Here is a 19,333-nt window from a genome sequence, read left to right as displayed (position 1 = left end):
ACATGCATGTGACTCACCAGGCATCATGTGGAAAATATGCGACTGGAGAAACTTTACGGAACAAATCCAAAATAGGTACTTGGAACGTTAGAGGACTCCTGAATCCTGGGAAAACACTGGTTGTTGAGAAAGAGATGTACAGTCATGGGCTAGATATACTCGGAATCTCGGAAACGCACTGGAAGAACAACGGCCATTATAAAACTTCAAATGGAAATACGATATATTTTTCTGGTAACCAAGATTCGTCACATAGCGGTGTCGCGGTGATCTTAGCATCTAAATTAACCAGTGCACTAATTGGCTACAACCCCATAAGTGACAGACTTATACACTTAAAACTCAACACGCATCCGTATAAACTAAACATCCTTCAAATATATGCTCCTACTGCAGATGCCGAAGATATTAAAATAAATGCGTTCTATGCTTCACTACTCGATACATTGTCAAATATCTCAAACAAAGAAATGACCATCATTCTTGGTGATTTTAATGCCAAAGTCGGTAATAATAGCAACATTGATAACATAGTAGGTAAATATGGATTGGGTATTCAAAATGAGAGAGGAGAGAAACTTATAAGTTTCTGCATTGAAAATAAAATGTCCATTATGAATACTTGGTTTCAACATCATCCTAGGCGATTGTACACTTGGATATCTCCTGGGGATCGTCACCGCAACCAAATCGATTATGTATTAACAAATTCTAGATGGAAATCATCGATACATAACGTCAAAACATATCCAGGTGCAGATTGCGGATCGGACCATAACTTACTTGTTGCTAAATTTCGACTGAAATTGAAAATGATTAAAAGACATCAAAATAAAGCAATTTAACTCACCAATGATGATGTAATTAATTTTGGCAATGTAATCAGAGAAAAAGATGCAGAATTCCAAATAAATCCTAATGAAGATGTAGAAGAGTCTTGGAAAATTTTTAAAGATCTCATAATTCGGTATGCCAGAAAACATCAAACACCGCAAAATGAACATCGTAAGTCTTTTATCTCTGATTCAACTTGGGTTAAGATAAAAGAACGTAAAAGACTTAAACAAACTGGCATAACATCGACAGAATATCTTGAAAGGTATGCAATATTACATAAAGATATTCAAAGGAGTTGTAGGCGGGATAAAGCTAAATATATAAATGACATATGTGAGGAGATAGAAAAACACGCATTAAAGAATCAGGCAAGGGATATTTTTCACAAAGTAAAAATCGTCACTCAAAAATTTTCACCCAAAACTTGGACAATAGATGATCAATTTGGAAACACGCTTACAGATATTGATGTGATACTCAACCGATGGAAAGAATACTGTTCGGAATTGTACAGTGGTAGTTCGTCGACCTCAATTGTTTCCCTAATTGATGATGTCAGGGAGCCTGACATCTTGACATCTGAAGTTGTAAATGCCATAAAGAAACTGAAATGTAAAAAGTCTCCTGGCAGCGATGGTATACAAGCTGAACTTCTGAAAGAGCTTGGTGAAACTGCGATAAAGGCGCTATGTAATATGTGCAACAAGATCTGGGTAAACGGAGTATGGCCGAAAGATTGGGTCAATTCAATATTCATTCCCTTACACAAGAAAGGATCTACAAAAAAATGCGAGAATTACAGGACCTTAGCCTTAATATCGCACTCTAGTAAAGTATTGCTGTATATAATTAAAGATCGTTTGAGCAGTTACCTTGGATGGCAAATACCGAACGAACAAGCAGGGTTTGTAAAAGGCAAAGGGACGAGGGAACAAATACTGAATATACGTCAACTCATTGAAAAATGTCGGGAGTTTCAAACTCCAGCCGTTCTTTGTTTTATAGACTATAAAAAAGCTTTTGACTTTGTGAACTGGGACTATCTGTGGAAAGTTCTACTGGACATGGGAGTCCCCATGCATCTTGTAAAGATAATACATAACTTGTATAATGATAACAATGCAGTAGTTCGAATCAATTCGCTAAACTCGACAAATTTTCGAGTACAACGTGGAGTAAGGCAAGGGTGTATATTATCTCCAGACCTATTTAATATATATGGAGAGTATATAATGCGTAGAGCACTGGATGGTTGGAAGGGTGGAGTGTCCATTGGTGGAAAAAAACTATCCAATCTTCGGTATGCGGATGACACAACGCTCATAGCTAATAATCATGAAGAAATGGCCGAACTGATCCGTCGTGTTGAGACAGAGAGTAATGTGCTTGGCCTCCAGATAAACCGCCCCAAAACAAAAATTATGATAATTGACCGTCACCAACAGCTGCAAAACAACAACTCAGCTTTAAACGGTATAGATGTGGTTGATAATTTTGTCTATCTGGGGTCACTCATATCTAACAACGGCGGCAGCGAATTGGAAATACGGCGCCGGATTACATTAGCAAAATCGGCAATGTCACAACTAACGAAGATTTGGAAGAATAGAGCCATTACAACTGCTGTCAAAATCCGTCTCGTGAAGAGTCTCGTTTTTTCTGTCTGCCTTTATGGTGTCGAGACGTGGACCATGAAGGCGGCGGATAGACGGAGAATCGATGCCTTCGAGATGTGGTCCTGGAGACGGCTACTGCGCGTGCCTTGGACCGACAAACGCACGAATGTGTCTATTCTTGAAGAATTGAAAATCAAGGATAGATTGTCAACAATATGCCTGAAACGTATATTGCAGTTCTTCGGCCACATTGCACGAAGAGGTGAGGAGAGCCTGGAGCGGTTGGTTGTGGTTGGTAGCGTCGAAGGCAGAAGAGCCAGAGGCAGATCCCCCGCACGCTGGACTGACCAAGTATCTGCAGCGACGGGCGCTTCCACGGTAGCAAGTCTTCGCCTGGCCGAATTTAGAACTGAATGGAGGCAGCTGGTTGACCGCACATCATAGTCACGATCCTCAGTGATGAGGGAACCGACAGCAATATATATATATATATATATATATATATATATATATATATATATATATATATATATATATATATATATATTAACCGTTTTTCATCAGTGGCGTGCGGTAAAACTCTCTCCCCCCCCCCCCCCCCACGTCGTACATCCTCACTTAATTTGCGCGAGCAGGATACAACAGGATCTAGAGGAATAGGCTTTTCCTCCCGTATCCTGCGCGCGCACATTAAACAATTCTGTATGACAAAAAGACAGATAATTTCACCGCATGCCACTGATATACATATGTATATATTATATATACATAGTACCGTTTACCATGCACACTTTTTTTTGATCTTTCGATTTTCGATCTTTGCCTTCCGATATTTGCTTTTTCGAACTTTTCACTTTTGGTGCCGTGAGGTAGACCCGTGTGTGTGCATATAGAGGGCTTCATTGGTTGACTTCATTGACCTATAAAGTGGGCTTATATTATGTACCTGCATTAGCTCACCTATTACAGGACGCCTGGGCTAGAAGCAAGGTTAGCCCCCATCCTGGAGGCAGTGGATATCTACAGGATTATCAGGATTACAGGATTATCGCAAATACATTAGCGCCTTGTCGTTTGAACTTATCGCCCATGTCTAAAAGTTCATCGCGCCCACTTGGATACACACACACAGAAACTTAATGGGCACCCATGCTATCCACGGGTTTGCAAGGTCTTTCTCGCCGATCGAAAGTAACCGAAGCACATTGTGTGCATGTATTGTTACTTGTGTGCAGTTGGTTATCATCACGCCCGATTGCGTCACGTTTTTGCCGTGTCGGAGTCGTGTCGCAAGTCCGGGAGTGCGGGCGTCCCACGGCATTTCGTCATCACCATCATCAGCCCACCATCCCATGCCATGGCTCGGCGGTCCTCCCAGAACAATGGTCTCGCCGACAAAGTTTTACTAATTGGACACGAACGGGTCCGATCACGCTCCGAACCGAACGGTTCGATCCGCGTGAGAAGTCCAACCACCGGAACTGAAAGACGTTACGTCTCTGTCGATTAAGATATTTCGCTATTTGTTTTTACTGAGAAGATTTGGAGCGGAGCCTGGAACTGGAGCGCGGAGATGAGGAGCAAAATACAGCATTTTTGAAGTCGGCCTATGTATAGTAGAATTCAATTATCCCAGTGGATCATAGTTAGAGCCGGGCCACACAGTGCAACTTGCGAGCGAGTTTTTTTAGTGTGACCAGACCAATGTATGCAGTTAGATGGGATATGCCACACCCGTCAGCTTATTTGTCGCTCACATTTCCATACAGTTTTTCTCGTCGCGCAACTAGTCGGTCGACAAAGTTGCCCGGTGTGGCCCGGGTCTTAGGGCTGCCAGGCGTTCCGGTATTCCGGTTTCAAGCATCTCGTCCCGGCGTCTCGAAGGGATCTTTCGGGACATTCAAATGTCCCGCTTTTCGATAGCTGCTTATTGACTTTTCATTGATCAGAAATACCAAAGTCCCGCAGTTATGAAATTGCAAAAAATGCACGAATCTCAATCTCATCGTAGATCCACATCCTTGTTTAAAAAAAAGCAATAAAAAAAGAAGAGAATAAATCTGGCAGCCCTAATCATAGTAGCAGCAGCATGAGTGATGCAGGATACGTAACTCAAGTCCTAGTGCTAGTGCGAGACGAAATCATTATTAGCTTTGGGTTAGAAATCAGGGAGACCAAAGACAAGGCAATTAATCTACTGATAAGTCTCTCGGCAAATTTCATGCTATGGTAATTACCATAGCAGGCAATGCCACGAGCGATTTATCGAGCAACTATTGCATCCCTGGTTTTCAGCTACGGTCTAGGTTTTTGCTCGGATCGTTCGATTCCAATGTACATACATATTATCAACAAAAGCCTAATCGTCGTTATAAATTACTCTCTAATGATTCATAAAGTGTAAAAAGCATTTCTTCGTTTCCTGTATAGGAAAGAGTATGGGTATTAGCCATATCTCTACCCTACTCCTTTCCTATTGGGCATGCTTGGTTATAATTCCCTTGAACTTCCGAGAAACTTCTCACTAATTCATTTTGTTCTCCAGATCCTACGTGATAATGCGTCGTGCCCGTCGTTGCTTGAACAGTTGAGACTTTATATCCCTCATATTTATGTGCGTGGTACACATCATCATTTGTTGGTTGTTCCTGCTGCCCGCACAGTTCTTTGTCGAATGGCTCCTATACCAAAAGCTATCCGAATTCTCAATGAAATCGTTGCTGCTGGGCCTGAATGTGATATTTTCCACCTCAGTGAGCGTAGGTTATCGGAAATTAATGAAACCTATTTTTATGGTAGCCTGCACTCATCATTATTTTCATAATTGAACGTGATGTATGAGTAGAATTTTGATCTTCTCTTTTCCATTTGGGCCTCGCAGGAATGTTTTGTATTTGCGGCTGGTTCTTATATATTTGTGCTAGCTATAGGTGCAAGAGATTCCCTACTTTGTATTTTATTATTTGATTTTTTTTACTTTATCTGCTTTTATTATAATGATATTGTTTTTTATGATTATGTATAAATGTATTCTTTCTCTGTGTATATATGTACATATATATTTTTATTTTTTCGAACATTGTGGCACATTAGGGACTCCTGTAATGCCACAATGGGCCAAACTTAAACGTAAAATAAATAAAGGATCTACGACAATACGCTTTTGAGAGCTTACGTATATCCATACAGATATGACTCACCTCTCAAACATCTTCGTAATTTTGGAATATCCTAAATATAATAAATCAGTTGTCCTTTCTTTTAGAATGATCCCATTTAGAAGATTGTGTACGAGGGGAGAATGTGCTGGAGGTCCAATATAAATAAACCTGTATGTAGGTTTACATTTATGATTACAAAATACTTGTTCAAGGATATTCTTTAAAATTACTCTAATAGTTAAATGTTATTTCAATCAATCAATCAATCAATTAGTAGCACACATTTCACGTTAAGTTTTATAATGAAAGAAAGACAATAGATTTATGTAGGTTATATCGTTATATGTAATAAGACCAAGTTCACACGGAAAATCCGAAAGTTTTGAAGCATCAGTCAAAGGAAAGACGACTATCGTTTTGACATAGAACATTTATGGATAAAGAAAAACTTTTAAGGCGCACACGTTTAGAATCGTACGGCATGGCATGCCTAGATAGATTCCAGCTGTGAATGTCGATTGCTGATTTTATCTGATTTTGTATGATTTCACCAAAAAAATACAAATTACATAGATTTATATAGGACTAGTAGTGATACCCGGCTTCGCTTAGTAAATGAAAATGAAATGAAAACCGTGAAAAAAAATCTTCATTTATTTTTTGTATTAAATTTATTTGAATCTAAAAAAATATAATACTCAACCAATTGAATTGTCGTCGTAGAAACTTTGTTTTGTTTTCGAAGTTCCTAACCAAAGATACAAACTTACAAAGTAGTTCTTTCGAAATTATATATTAGATGTGTGCCAAAATAAATAAATAAATACTACCTTCATTGAGAAAAGAGCAGTCTACTCTAAAGGAATTAGACGCTCGTTTGATAGTTGTCATTTAAACTATCAAAAACATGGATCATCAACATATGTATGGTATGTATGTACATAGATACATGTATTCAGTGGTGTAGTCGGGCCAGGTCGCCGCCCTGGTACTTTGATATAAAAATTGTTTTTCGAGTACAATTAAATAATAATTTTGTATTCCAAATATTGTGAGCAGACTCTCGTTTTAACATTTGGTAACTGCAACCGTATCTTCACTCAAATGCTCATTTGAGTGCAGAAAATATTTTAAAAACAGCCCAACAACAACCCTTTGAAAAATCGAAACATCTAACAAAATTTTCAGAACTGCATATTTTATTATATTGCAAAAAATAATAAGCCTTATTCAGACCACTTTGATTGACTTTTCAAGCTAATTAGCATTTGATTTTTTATAAATATTTGTACTACCAATATTAGGATACATATTTTTTTAGTAACGAAAATAGCGGGGGGGGGGGTCGTAAAAATTTAACACCGACCTGGTACTTTTTTATTTAGCACTACACCACTGCATGTATTCACGGTCAGCTTAAAAAAGTTCCATCATCTCACTAAATGACGCTACTTAAAAGCTAAAAAAACAATAAATTGTCAAAAGTCGGAGGTGCTAAATAAAATTCGATTGAAATCGTGTGACCATGAAGTGTGTGTGTGTTTCATAAAACGAAGAGTTGCGTACGTTTAAAAATTATTGCATGAGAATCGCAGCGTGGTCACGCTATTCCCATTACGAGATTTGCGTGTACTTTACTGTGCACGTATGCAAAATACAATAATAATAATGTGAAAATATGTCGGCAATTTGGCGAAATAGCATCGTAAATAATGTGGAACAATTTCGTACTATCAAAAATTCGTCGTAATAAAGCGTGAACTTTCATAATAACAATAACGGCATCGAAAAATTTCAGCCCGTCTCAATCTGTAACTGTTTGGATCAAAATCCGATACAGTTACACCTTTCCAATGCGAATGTTAAATACAATTGGCCCTGGTGTACTTTAATTGGCAACATTTTCAACCATTGTTGAAATTTATCTTGTACATACATTATTTTTTGTAGATTAGGATGTACATATTTACTATCCTACATTATTGAAAAAGTTCTTGGAAATTTCTCACCCCACCTAATTCTGTCTAAAAATTAGGTGGGGTGACTATTTTATGGAATGAAATTACCCAATTCTACCACTATATAAACGAGCACATCATTGCTTATCTATCTATCTACCAACATCGATAAGCTGAACACACAAATACCAACCTAACATTGATCAAACATCATATAATTCGAACAAATTCGATTTTCAAGGAATTAGTAAAACAAAAATTTGAATATTTGAACCTTTTCAGAATATTTTGTATATATGTAAGTCACCTGACCTACAATCACATGATGTAAGTTACAAGAAAGTACACCAAATTTGGTGGCTCTAAATTGAAAACTGTAATACTGTACAGGATAATTCAAAAAAATTCAAGAAGTGGCTTTGCACTAGCACAGATTCTGTTCCAGAAAGTTCAGGAAAAGTCACTAATATCTCGATCATGGAATATCTGACGCTTTTTTATCAATCGAATCAATCAGATATTTTTATTATTTTTTATCTTCTGGTATTTTCACTTATTTCGTATTTTTTTTTCATGTTTACTTCTATCTTATTATTTTTATGAATATTTTTGTTTTAATTTTATTATATACTAGTTGAACCAGGCATGCGTTGCAATGCCACAATAACGCATGCAATTCCCGTTCCTGTTCCCGTTTGAAGTGATGGTTGGAGCTCAACTTGCGTCTCTTCAAAGCCGTGTCGTCATAAACCAACTGGTAACGTGGGTTACCAACGAACACATTTCCTTGATTACACAATGGCACCCCAAACTTTCGCGTCTGTAAAGTCGTAATTACGAATATTATTATTAGGAGGATTTTTCCCGTTTTTTTTCACAGTAAGCTTCCCGGACATGCATACAACAAATCCTAAAAGTTTCATCATAATCGGTTAAGTGGTTTAGGAGCCTATACGAGACAGACAGACAAACGGACATTCAATTATATATATATATATATATATATATATATATATATATATATATATATATATATATATATATATATATATATATATATATATATATGGATATTAAGTCAAACCCCGTGGGTCTATCGACTTTGCCGCCTTCCCCATGTATTTTTAAATAAAAAAATAACCAGCATAATGACCGTTCGGCCGAAAGCCCGTCAGCCAAATGTCCGTTCAGTCAAAAATCCATCGGTTTAATGTCCGTTCAGCCTAGCGTCCGTCGGCCAAGTGTCCATTCGGCCAAAAGTCCACACACGAAAACTTCAGATTGATTCTGTCGAAAAGAAATTTGGACCAAATGATACATTTAGGAATATATCCTGATCGTATTTTAATTGTATATTACATAAAACGTTGTCAAGGACTTGAAATACTTCCATAAGCAACCCATTATTGCAAAAATATGGCGAAATTGTATCAAATTAGCTTCGAGCAATACTTCTAATTTCTTTCATATGCTGAGATGTGTAATATATTCAGTTATTGTAACAAGATTACATAAAGTTGTCAAGTCCCCGAGCGATTTACTCAACGTGACATTGAACAGTCAAAAATGATTATTATTAACTGCCAGTAAGTTATATGTACGTATTATGTATGCTCATCATTAAATTACCATGCCAAGGTGTACTTCTTTTGACGGCAAAACAAATGACCGTTGAAGCCGTGGACTGTTTTTGAAATTCATCGATAACGGTCGCGGTTAAATTTTTTTTGCACTGCAAACATTTTCGGCCACAAAAGCGCTTGAAAACAAATGGTTTGTCCTTTTTTTGTCCCGCTTTATTAATGATTCTATTCATTAGTGGCGCGAAGAATGAGTCGCCATTGTGTCTTTCTTCGCCGATCCATCAGTTGACAAAAACCCGGTTTTTGCAAACGGGAGAACCTGTTAAAGTGACCGCTCGTTTGAGGACAAGGTCTGCGATGACCCAGAGTTTGGTTGTCCTGTGGTTGTTGCTCCGACATTGACTATAAAAAACCAGAAATTAGTGTCACACGTGTCACCTTACTATTTTGAGTCGTCGACCTTCAGATCATCTCGCTACAAAGATCAGTAATGTTTTAAGTTAACAAATTTAGATCTCGGGACATCTCTTTGCATAAACCATAAATGATCAAATTGGCATGCTTGGGTCGAGTGTATGCTTAAGTTGGTATGCTGCATAACGCCGCGACCGCAACGATAGTTCGTTTCGGCGCATCGACCAATACATTTGGTTTAAAGGGCTAAACGAGTTTCATTAGCTTATACCACGTGTCCCTGTAGTGAAGGTCCTTCACGAATTGAATCGTAATTTATACCAGGAAGGACTAACAGGTAACCCCAATGCACCTTCCTGGCCAGAAACATTGTACGTTTGATACTATGTATTATAATACAAAGTAAATACATATCAATTAACATACAGAGAGACATTTATGATCAGATTTGTAAATTTGCAGCATTTTTAAACTATTCAATGAAATTCGAGATTGCTGAAAACCCGAAATTCTGCGAGAAAATCGATAAGATTACCAATTTGTTGGAACCGTTTCAATGAAAATCAGATAAATTGGCAAACTCTGATAGGAAACGATCGACCTGGAATCACAAATCCAAGGTCTGGCCAGTAGAAACCAGTGGGATTTGAACCCGTGACCACTCTGTTCACGGCGTTATATGCTAACCACTATTCTGCTGGTTATTATTATATAATAAAGTTAGATTTAGAGCTCATTTAATGATGACGCAGGAAAGTTTCATATATCCTAATATGTACATACTCGTATATGTCACAGTGAAATTATGTTTCAGGTAAAAACATATTTTCACTGACGTTTCAGTGAAATCATAACCAGTTACATTTTCAGAGTTGGTTTTATTCACTTAAGATTAGATTTTTAGGGTTGGTATTATTTAAGGGTTAGGATAGGTTAGGTTAAGTAAGGGTTGGCCCTATTTATTTAAGATTGGGTTGTTAGGGTTAAATTTATACAGTTAAACGTTGTAAATTCATTGTTTGATACTTTTTCACTGCTTGAATTGCTGAAAATATATTATCACTTGAAATATGATTTCACTGTAACATATTATATAAAATGCTTATTTCATCACACTGTTCGTACAGACGTTACACCTACAAAGCGCATGTGCAGTATGCCAAGTGGCATCACACTGATTGTTCGTATACCTACATATATACATATGTGACATTGCGATGTTTTTTAGACGGTGCTCAGATTGTATCAAGTGCACGAATGCGTGCACCTGGTTACTAGTGTACATTTGTGCATATATTAGAAAAGAGCTGCTGCTGCTATGCTGTGAGGTCCATTGAAGACAAGAAGGAGCAGAATTGAAATGGAAAACACAACATGCAGGTCAAAAGTCACAGACCCCAAGAGTCCAAGGGCTCATCTAAGATTCCAAGATGAATTATTTCAAGGTGATCTAACGAGTTCCATCGTTGTATTTGACTTCCAGTTGCGCCATTTCGTCTTTAAGTACCATTTTATAGTATATAATAGCTAAGCTATGATTGTACACATAAGGTGGACAAGGTTATGAAAGGTTTTGTCCATAAATCGCAGACGAGTCATGCACCATTAATTAATTAATCGTCATTAGAGCACGCGTAACGGTGGACGTAGCGAGCTAGACCTGTTCTTGGTCAACTTGATCAAGTCCAGTTAGTTCCGTAGATTCAGTTATATCGAACTAACCGGCTGACATGGTCACCTTTGTTTTTGTCACAGGAAAAAAGTATTACCTACCTATGATGTTATCGATCTGATATACATACATATGTACATACATATATACGAGTACATATTCCAGTTCATATTATCCTCGATTCAAATCACGACTGGTACATTTTGAAAAGGTATACCAGTATTAGTCGAGAATATGTCTAGTACTGGCATATTAGCTGCTTCAAATGTGACTGAAGTTTGCCAATCGATATCCAAATTTCAAGCCAAATGAATTAGAATATATGTAATATATGTAGGTGGTTCACATTTAAATCCATTATATCTATAATGCACTCAAAGAAGTATGCAACGGTGTATGCTCGGCATTAGGGCTTCCAAGCCGGTTTAATCCGACACTGAAAAGCCGGCTTTTTGACCATTTTTCAAAAAACCGAAAACCGGCTTTTTTAGCTCGATCAACCAGCTTTTTAAGGTTTTCTTTAATTAATGTTTTTTTCCTCAAAACTAACAATTATGAATTTAAAATTTCAATGAACGATCAAAATAAATGTGTATATTCAAACTATCTTCTTGAATAGGCGTATATTACTTTGAACAACAAAAAAAGGTACAGCACTTAGTGTTGGCTTTCAGATTTAGCTATGGACGAAGACCAGGTAATAAACTAATAAAATATTATTTAAAGTAGTTTCAATACCCTACACACGGCCTTTCAAAGTTTCGGCAAATTGGCTTTTTCATAATTTGTAGTTTTTGCGTGTTGGTATAAGTTTGTAAGTATTTTTGGTTGGGAATCGAAAACAAGTCAAAGTTTCTATAAAGACGATTCGATTGGTTGAATGTTATTTTTTTTTTTTATTCAATTAGATTTATATTACAAATACTGAGCGAAGCCGGGTAAAACAACTGTATGTTCCCGGCATTAACTATAATATGAAAGATTGTGTCAGAAAATTTGTATAGATTTTACATTCTAATTTGACAAATCATTACTTACAAAAAATATTACAAAATCTCAATGATTCGTCTGTCTAAATATATGTATATTTTGCTAATAAAATGTCTACATTTTCAGTGTTTCTTATTCGAAAACTTTCTAACTTCTTTCACAGTAGAATCTGTGCCGTGCTTTCTTCGGATTGAAATTAATTTGTGCTATGTGTCGATTTTGCTAATTTAAAAGTGTGACCAAAAGGTCACTGTGCCAAATTTCGAGAATATCGCCTAATGATGGGACCCGTCGATGATTAATTAGATTGTACCACCAGAAAAATGAGCGACCGTTATAGGTAGCGGATTGTTCGAGCTGTTAAAACGCTACTTCTGTTTTTATTTTTTGCACATACAAGACAAGACAAATTGTCATTAAATGTCGAAAGAAAGTTGAATTTGGCGCACGGGAAGTGATTTGCGTTTGTCCTTCAAGATCACTTCCTTGACAAAATGACAATGCACGATCGACGACACACGCCGATTGACCATTCTATTCACGGTTCAACGGTCAAGTGTGCCAGTGGTACACGAAAAACACTGGCCATCCTTGTCGTGACATGGATTTAGTGCATATGTGTAGCAAATGGAACATAAGTGTCTTTATATTGTAGTATATACAGTGAGAGATCCGGCTTGAAGGACCATGTTCTGTAATCAAACCTATGTGCAAAACCCTTACTTTTTGATAACTATCAGTGTATTTCTGATAATTATCATTATATTTGTTGCCACCTATCATCAACTAGTGGTTGAAGGCCTCTCCAACACTTTTATATTCTGGGTTACAACCCCACGCACTTCAGATATATCTTTCTTTATCCATTACAATTTTAGTCATTTCAAACGTTTTGATGAATATTTTTATTCTACTTCTGATTCTAGACAATAATGAAGAAAGTTGATGGTAAGTGGGAATTAATATAAGCATACTATGTAGATGCAGTGGTAGCTTATAAAGCTGCTTCATTTGATAAAAATTAGATGATTATGACATATCTTTGTGTATAGTAGAATTTGACTAAAAATCGCATCAATCTATCGAAAAATTTGTCTGCCGTACAGATTTTTGTCTGATTCGAGCAAACAATGAATTGCCAAACACTTCACATTATCAAAACAGATTTTTTGTTTTAACCTTATTACGGATACTACAATTTTCTAACGCAAATGGATAAAAGTCATGATATGATTTACATATATTGATTAAATAAAATGTGTTTTAATTCAAAATAATATATGGCAGCTTGGAAAAGATGTGTAAATTTAGACTTAGATATGAATTAGTTCTATACTATAGGGATATTATTTTATTTTTATCATTAAAAATAAAAGCTATTTATCTATTTAAATTAAAATACTGTCTCACGTTAGATCCGCGATAATCAACCTTCTTAGTATTTTTCTTCATGCAATCTTTTGATGGTAAACTTGCATAATTAAATAACCAAATTTTATTCCAAATTTATCGGGTTTTTAATAACATACTGTCGAAATTCACATTCAAAAGCTCATTCCGACTCATAATTATATGAATGAAATTAATTGATGATCGAATATAAGGTTATTTATCGATATAAAATATTCTTATATATCGATATAAAATATTCGTTTATTTTATCCCAAATATCTGAAACAATATAATTTTGTTTTTTTTCTTCATTCATTTTTACTATTTTTATCATTGAATTCAATTAAATGCAGCAGAACTTAGAAAATGCATAATTTTATAGTACTCAATGCCTTAGTGGGTCTAATGGACTCTTGTATCAGGTGGCGTTGCAAAAATTTGTTTTATTTTTTTCTAACGAACGTATACAATGTTTTATTATAATAAATATTTAAGGTAATTAGTCAATAAAGGTTAGAAGAAATAAAGTATTAGAAGGATATTAACCAATGTTTTTCTATAATTGAGTTATTGAAATTCTAAGAGGCATGTGGATTAGGATTAATCCACATGCCTCTAATGCACCTAATCACCTAATGCACCTAATCCGGATTAGGGTTAAATTATTTTCTGTATGCCTACATATTTATATATGTACATATGTCCACTATACATTCCACAATTTTAAACTTAAGATCGCCAAATTTAGTATAACACGGCACTCTAATTTATATCTTAAACGGGTTTCGAAGAGCCTTTTCAATGATTTTTTTCTAATGGAAAATCAGAAATGCCAGTCAATGCTGGGCAACGTGGGCTAGTGTTATATAAAAGTATATTCGATAAAATAATCTTTTATCCAACAAAAAAAATCTACAAGAATAGATACAAATATCGTAGCTAGTGACCCTACGGCAGACAAGTGTACCGAGTGGACAATTAACAGTCAATTGAACAATTAACAGGTTAATATAAGTTTGATTTATATGAAACTAGTGGTTTTACCCGGTTTCGCTCGGTATTTGTAATATAAACCGCTTAAACATGACTAATCTAATAGTAAACATTTTATTAAATTTATTTGAATAGTTTTATTTTATATAAATTTATTTGAATACTCATTTGTTTTTTTTATTAAATTGACTGTCACGAACAAACAAACATATTTCGAAATTATATGTATACCAGAATACGGCGCCTGCGTCCCCGGAGCCTGCGCCCCCGGAGTATTCGCTCCCGGGGACTTACATACAAAGAACGAAGGTTACATATGTACATACAAAGTCTCTTTCCAAATTATATATTAGATCTAACTAGTATTGAGAAATTTGAACTACTTATTGGCATTATTTTGACATTTATGTATTCTCTCACATCAGAAGTGCAGTAAAAAAAATGACATAAAAATATAATTTTCCACTTTCATGCAAGTTTCATAGCTTATCATCATATTTTTGGATGTCAGACCTTGTCCCACAGAAGCTATCTATTGTTAAAAACACATAAATCCCATCAAGCACTTGTAAGCGAGTGAGATGAAAAATTTGTATTAATTAATCGCTTTTTAGATGAAAAATTGATCACACAAATCACCTTTACACGGCGTGACCTTTTCGCGTTATTTGATACACAGGCCTTACAATATTGAAACATTTGACCCTGATACAAAATAGAAGACACTTCCAACGAGAAAAGTGCACAACCAAGTAGGCGGTTTATAGATGACATTTTAAGTTAAGTCATGAAAAGGTCAAACAATGTGCCGAGTAGTAGGAGCTATGCTCGCCTAAGAAGGAGACTGATCTGATTGATGCTGTTTAAAATAGTCGAATTAGACTCACGTTTCAATTGCAATGAGGATTTTTTGCACTACCACCACCACCACCACCACCACCACTAGCACATATCACTTGTGTGTCAAGAGCAGACAGATTTAGAAGGCAATTTCCTCGTGGCACCAGAGTTAGATTGTGGTCGTTGGTGCAACGACTGGGTAACACTGGTTGCACTCAGTTACTCTTAGCTGGAGGCGAGGGTGGCACTTTGAGTTGAGTCACGATCTCGTTCCTTTGTTGTGCAGAGAAAGAGAGAGTGCAAGTCGTTCCAGGTGTTGCTAAGCTAAATATCTAAATCCGCTCCGTGATTATTTTATGCACACACTTTGTAAGACGTGACTCGAATTGAGCAATTAATACATTATAATGTCTAGATAAGTGATGCTTCGATTTTAGTACGTTGCGCTAGATACAAAACCTTTTTTTGAATTGAAACTTTTTATGTGACGATGGTGCAGTTTTGTTCATGAGTAGTCTTCGGCGTTGGCTGGCTGCTCGTCAAATAACAATAGACCCCTACATTACGGTAGAAAGCATGGTTGATATTAGTGAACCATTTTCTGTGCTAAATTCATCGTCCCAACGCTGATTTTTACCAATTATTACTAACCTCTTCTTAGTTCAGAATCGATTTTGTCGTCTGACGAAGTTTGGGTTATTATCCGATCGTTTTCAAACTTTGCCATTTTACTCGTAGTACACTGCTGCTGTACTACTGTTCTTAGGCATGCAAATTTATCAATTGCTTTTGATCATGCAGTGATATATTAAATTAATGTAGCCGAGGCGCGATTCAAATGTAGTATGTGCAATGCAATGGTGAGTAATATATATAATGTGTTCGTATAACATTGTGAGTATTTAAGATCATTGAAATTGGATCTTGTCATTTGACGAAGTTTGGGTTCTTATACGATTGTTTTCAAACTTTGCCATTTTGCTCGGTTTGGTCATCAATATAAGTGGCAATGACGTCCGCCATTACCATGGTGAAAAATAATCGTAATAGACACGTTTGAAAATACTGCATCTTCGTTCACGGTGACGTCTCTCGCTATAGCAGATTGAGCACTTTGCCATACTCGTGGTCAAAGTTTACGGAGAGAATTGGTGATTTCTTAATTAGGTTTTTTATATATTGTCTTAATTTTATAAACAAAATTTAGAAGAGGTTAGTTTTTAAAAAACATTTTTTTTATATATACATATATATTTTTATGTGACGATGGTGCAGTTCTGTTCATGAATCTTCGACGTTGGCTGGCTGTCAAATAACAATAGACCCCCTAGATTATTCTAGAAAGCATGGTTGACAATAGTGAACTCATCGTCCTAACGCCGATATTTTCTCATGATATTAGCACTGTAATTGAGAGTAGAAGGAGTGCGAAACGGTCCTACTCTCTCTACCCCGTACGCGCCCTTTTTAATCCTAAACTAAAATTCCGACTTGGATGTAATAAATAGTAATAAATGTAATAAACCTATAGCAAGCACCAATATATGTATGTATAAGAAGCAGTCGCAAATACAAAATATCCCTGCGAGGCTCAAATGGTAGAGAGAAGATCAAAATTCCACTCATACATCACATTCAATTATGAAAATATTGATGAACGCAAGCTACCAGACAAATTGTTTAGAATAATATGCGATAATCTACGCTCACTATGGTGGAAAATATCAGCAACGATTTCGTTGAGAAGTCGAATAGCTCTTGGAATAGGAGACATTCGAAAAATAACTGTGCGAGCTGATGATGATCAAATGATGATGTCTACCACACACATGATTATTAGGGACATAAAGTCCCAACTGTTCCAGCAACGACGGGCATGACTTGTTACCACGTAGTAGCTGAAGAACAAAACGAAATATTGGGTCTTCTTAAATAGAAATATGTCATCAAAATGTACTAATACCGGGTTGACACGATACGAGTGTACTCAGATCGAGTACGCTAATTTTATCACTCGGATATTTGTCATACGTTATTCGGACGTTGCAACGATACGAGTAACGTCCGAATGACCAAACTAGTGGACTTGATCTGAGTGCACTCGTATCGTGTCAACCTGGTACAAGCGTACATTTGCACAAATTGTTTCAATATGTTGGAAATGCAAGCGACTTATTTGATTATGCTTAGGAATCTTTCTGAGGAAATTGAGCATTGTGTTAGTAGGGGTATTATTAATTGGGTTCCCGGAAAGATGCACTAAATTGCACTGAATAGTGGCGCAGTTTCAAGAAGTCCTAATTTTCAAAGGCGCTCAAAAATAACTTACGCAATAGAATTCCACAAAAAAAGATTCAAAGGCACCCTCGGATAACATACAAATACCCCTTGATGTTTTTTGTGGAATTCTATTGCGTTAGTTCTCCTTGAGCATGTTTTAAAGTTTGGATGTCTCAGAGTGCAACTACATACATATGTATCTCGAGTGCATTTTTCCGGTCACCTATTAATTGTATGCTAAGTGGCAATTATTCTACACTAAACGTCAAAAACCCAACAGGATTCTATTTAACAAATGTCTGAACCACTCTGCATAAATAGAATCATCTACAATAGAACCCCTACTGAGTTTTCTTCGAGTAAAATAGCATATGCAATTGTTGTGCGTTTGTCGACTCGAGTTATCGCAAGCGAACTTTACTTATCTCTTAATAATGGTACTGTAAAATTACTGATAATTTCAGCGGAAAGTTTAAACGTCAATACTATTTCACAACAACTTGACATAATTTGTCGTGTGATATCTAATCTACATAAAACATCAAACAATCACAACATTGACACATTCAATATTGAGGACCACCTGCGAAGATAAACTTGAAAACTTATACTCACAATAAAGACCTTTAATGTTTATAGAATTGAAGCATTGATAACATCTGTCTACAGCGAGGTGAACGCTGTTGCCGTAATAAAATAAGTACCATTGCGGTGTCTCCTTCCTGCGAAAACTTCAACACACCCTCCTCAAAACCGATTGTTTTGAAACAACACTTCCAAATTTGGCAAAACCATACATTTCTACACGACTTGTAAAAAAAATAGTTAGTATTTTTCTCGTTTTTCGGTGTCGAATCTTCATGACCGTTTCAAAAGTGCTCGCGCGGGAAACGGAAGAGTGACAACAATTATTATTGCGATGTAGTAATGCACGTGCGTTAAAAGCAGTTCTGCAAAGCGAGAACCGGTCTCTGGGAACTTCCTCTCTTCGACCACACCAGACCAGACCAGACCAGATCGTGTGATTTAATAACCGAAGAGTTGTTGCGGTCGTCCGCGTGGTGGCCGTGAAAGCCACACCACGCTCGCACACTGGGATATTTATGTTAATTTAAAACAATTTCTATTTTTTTCCACGACACTGTGTGACACTTCTAAAGCGTCCCACATCGCACAGACACTTAAGTCATTCGATACTTGGTTCATAAAAAAATAACAGAAAAACCTCAATATTCTAAATACACTTTCAGTATAGAATGTGGATAATTAGCTGCCACTAGAACGTCATTGTACTGCTCTAAACAATGGTTTCAATGCATGAAAACGTGAGCGCATCTCGAATGCCTCGAAAATTGCACAATACATGTGAACATTCATCAAAATGATTATATATTATGTATGTACATGCAAAATGACGGTGATATGTATACGTACACGCGTCGTACAAGCTAGACGGCTATGTACTAGAACAGCGATTCCTAACCTTTTTAAAACCATTTGTTTGATTTGAAAACCGTACCTTAACAAATTGTATTTTAACTAACTATTGTATTTGAGCCAATAGTTCGTAAAACTACTTTTAATTTTCAGTTCAAAT

At 36.3% G+C, this 19,333-nt stretch overlaps 2 protein-coding genes across 2 annotated transcripts in view; both read right to left on the bottom strand.

The window, feature by feature from the left end:
• The window catches only part of LOC143916232 (uncharacterized), a 54,846-nt gene extending 39,201 nt beyond the window's left edge, over window positions 1–15,645 (bottom strand). Inside the window, exon 1 of the mRNA XM_077437242.1 lies at window positions 15,504–15,645. The gene's annotated coding sequence lies outside the window, so the exon portion shown is untranslated. The remainder of the gene's footprint in view (window positions 1–15,503) is intronic.
• The window catches only part of LOC143915612 (uncharacterized), an 854,026-nt gene that overhangs the window by 176,326 nt on the left and 658,367 nt on the right, over window positions 1–19,333 (bottom strand). The window lies entirely within an intron of this gene.

The sequence above is a fragment of the Arctopsyche grandis genome, chromosome 8 (genome assembly GCF_051622035.1).
Source record: "Arctopsyche grandis isolate Sample6627 chromosome 8, ASM5162203v2, whole genome shotgun sequence".
NCBI lineage: Eukaryota > Metazoa > Arthropoda > Insecta > Trichoptera > Hydropsychidae > Arctopsyche > Arctopsyche grandis.
Note: the sequence above shows the minus strand (reverse complement) of the source record. Positions and strands in the feature narration are given on the sequence as shown.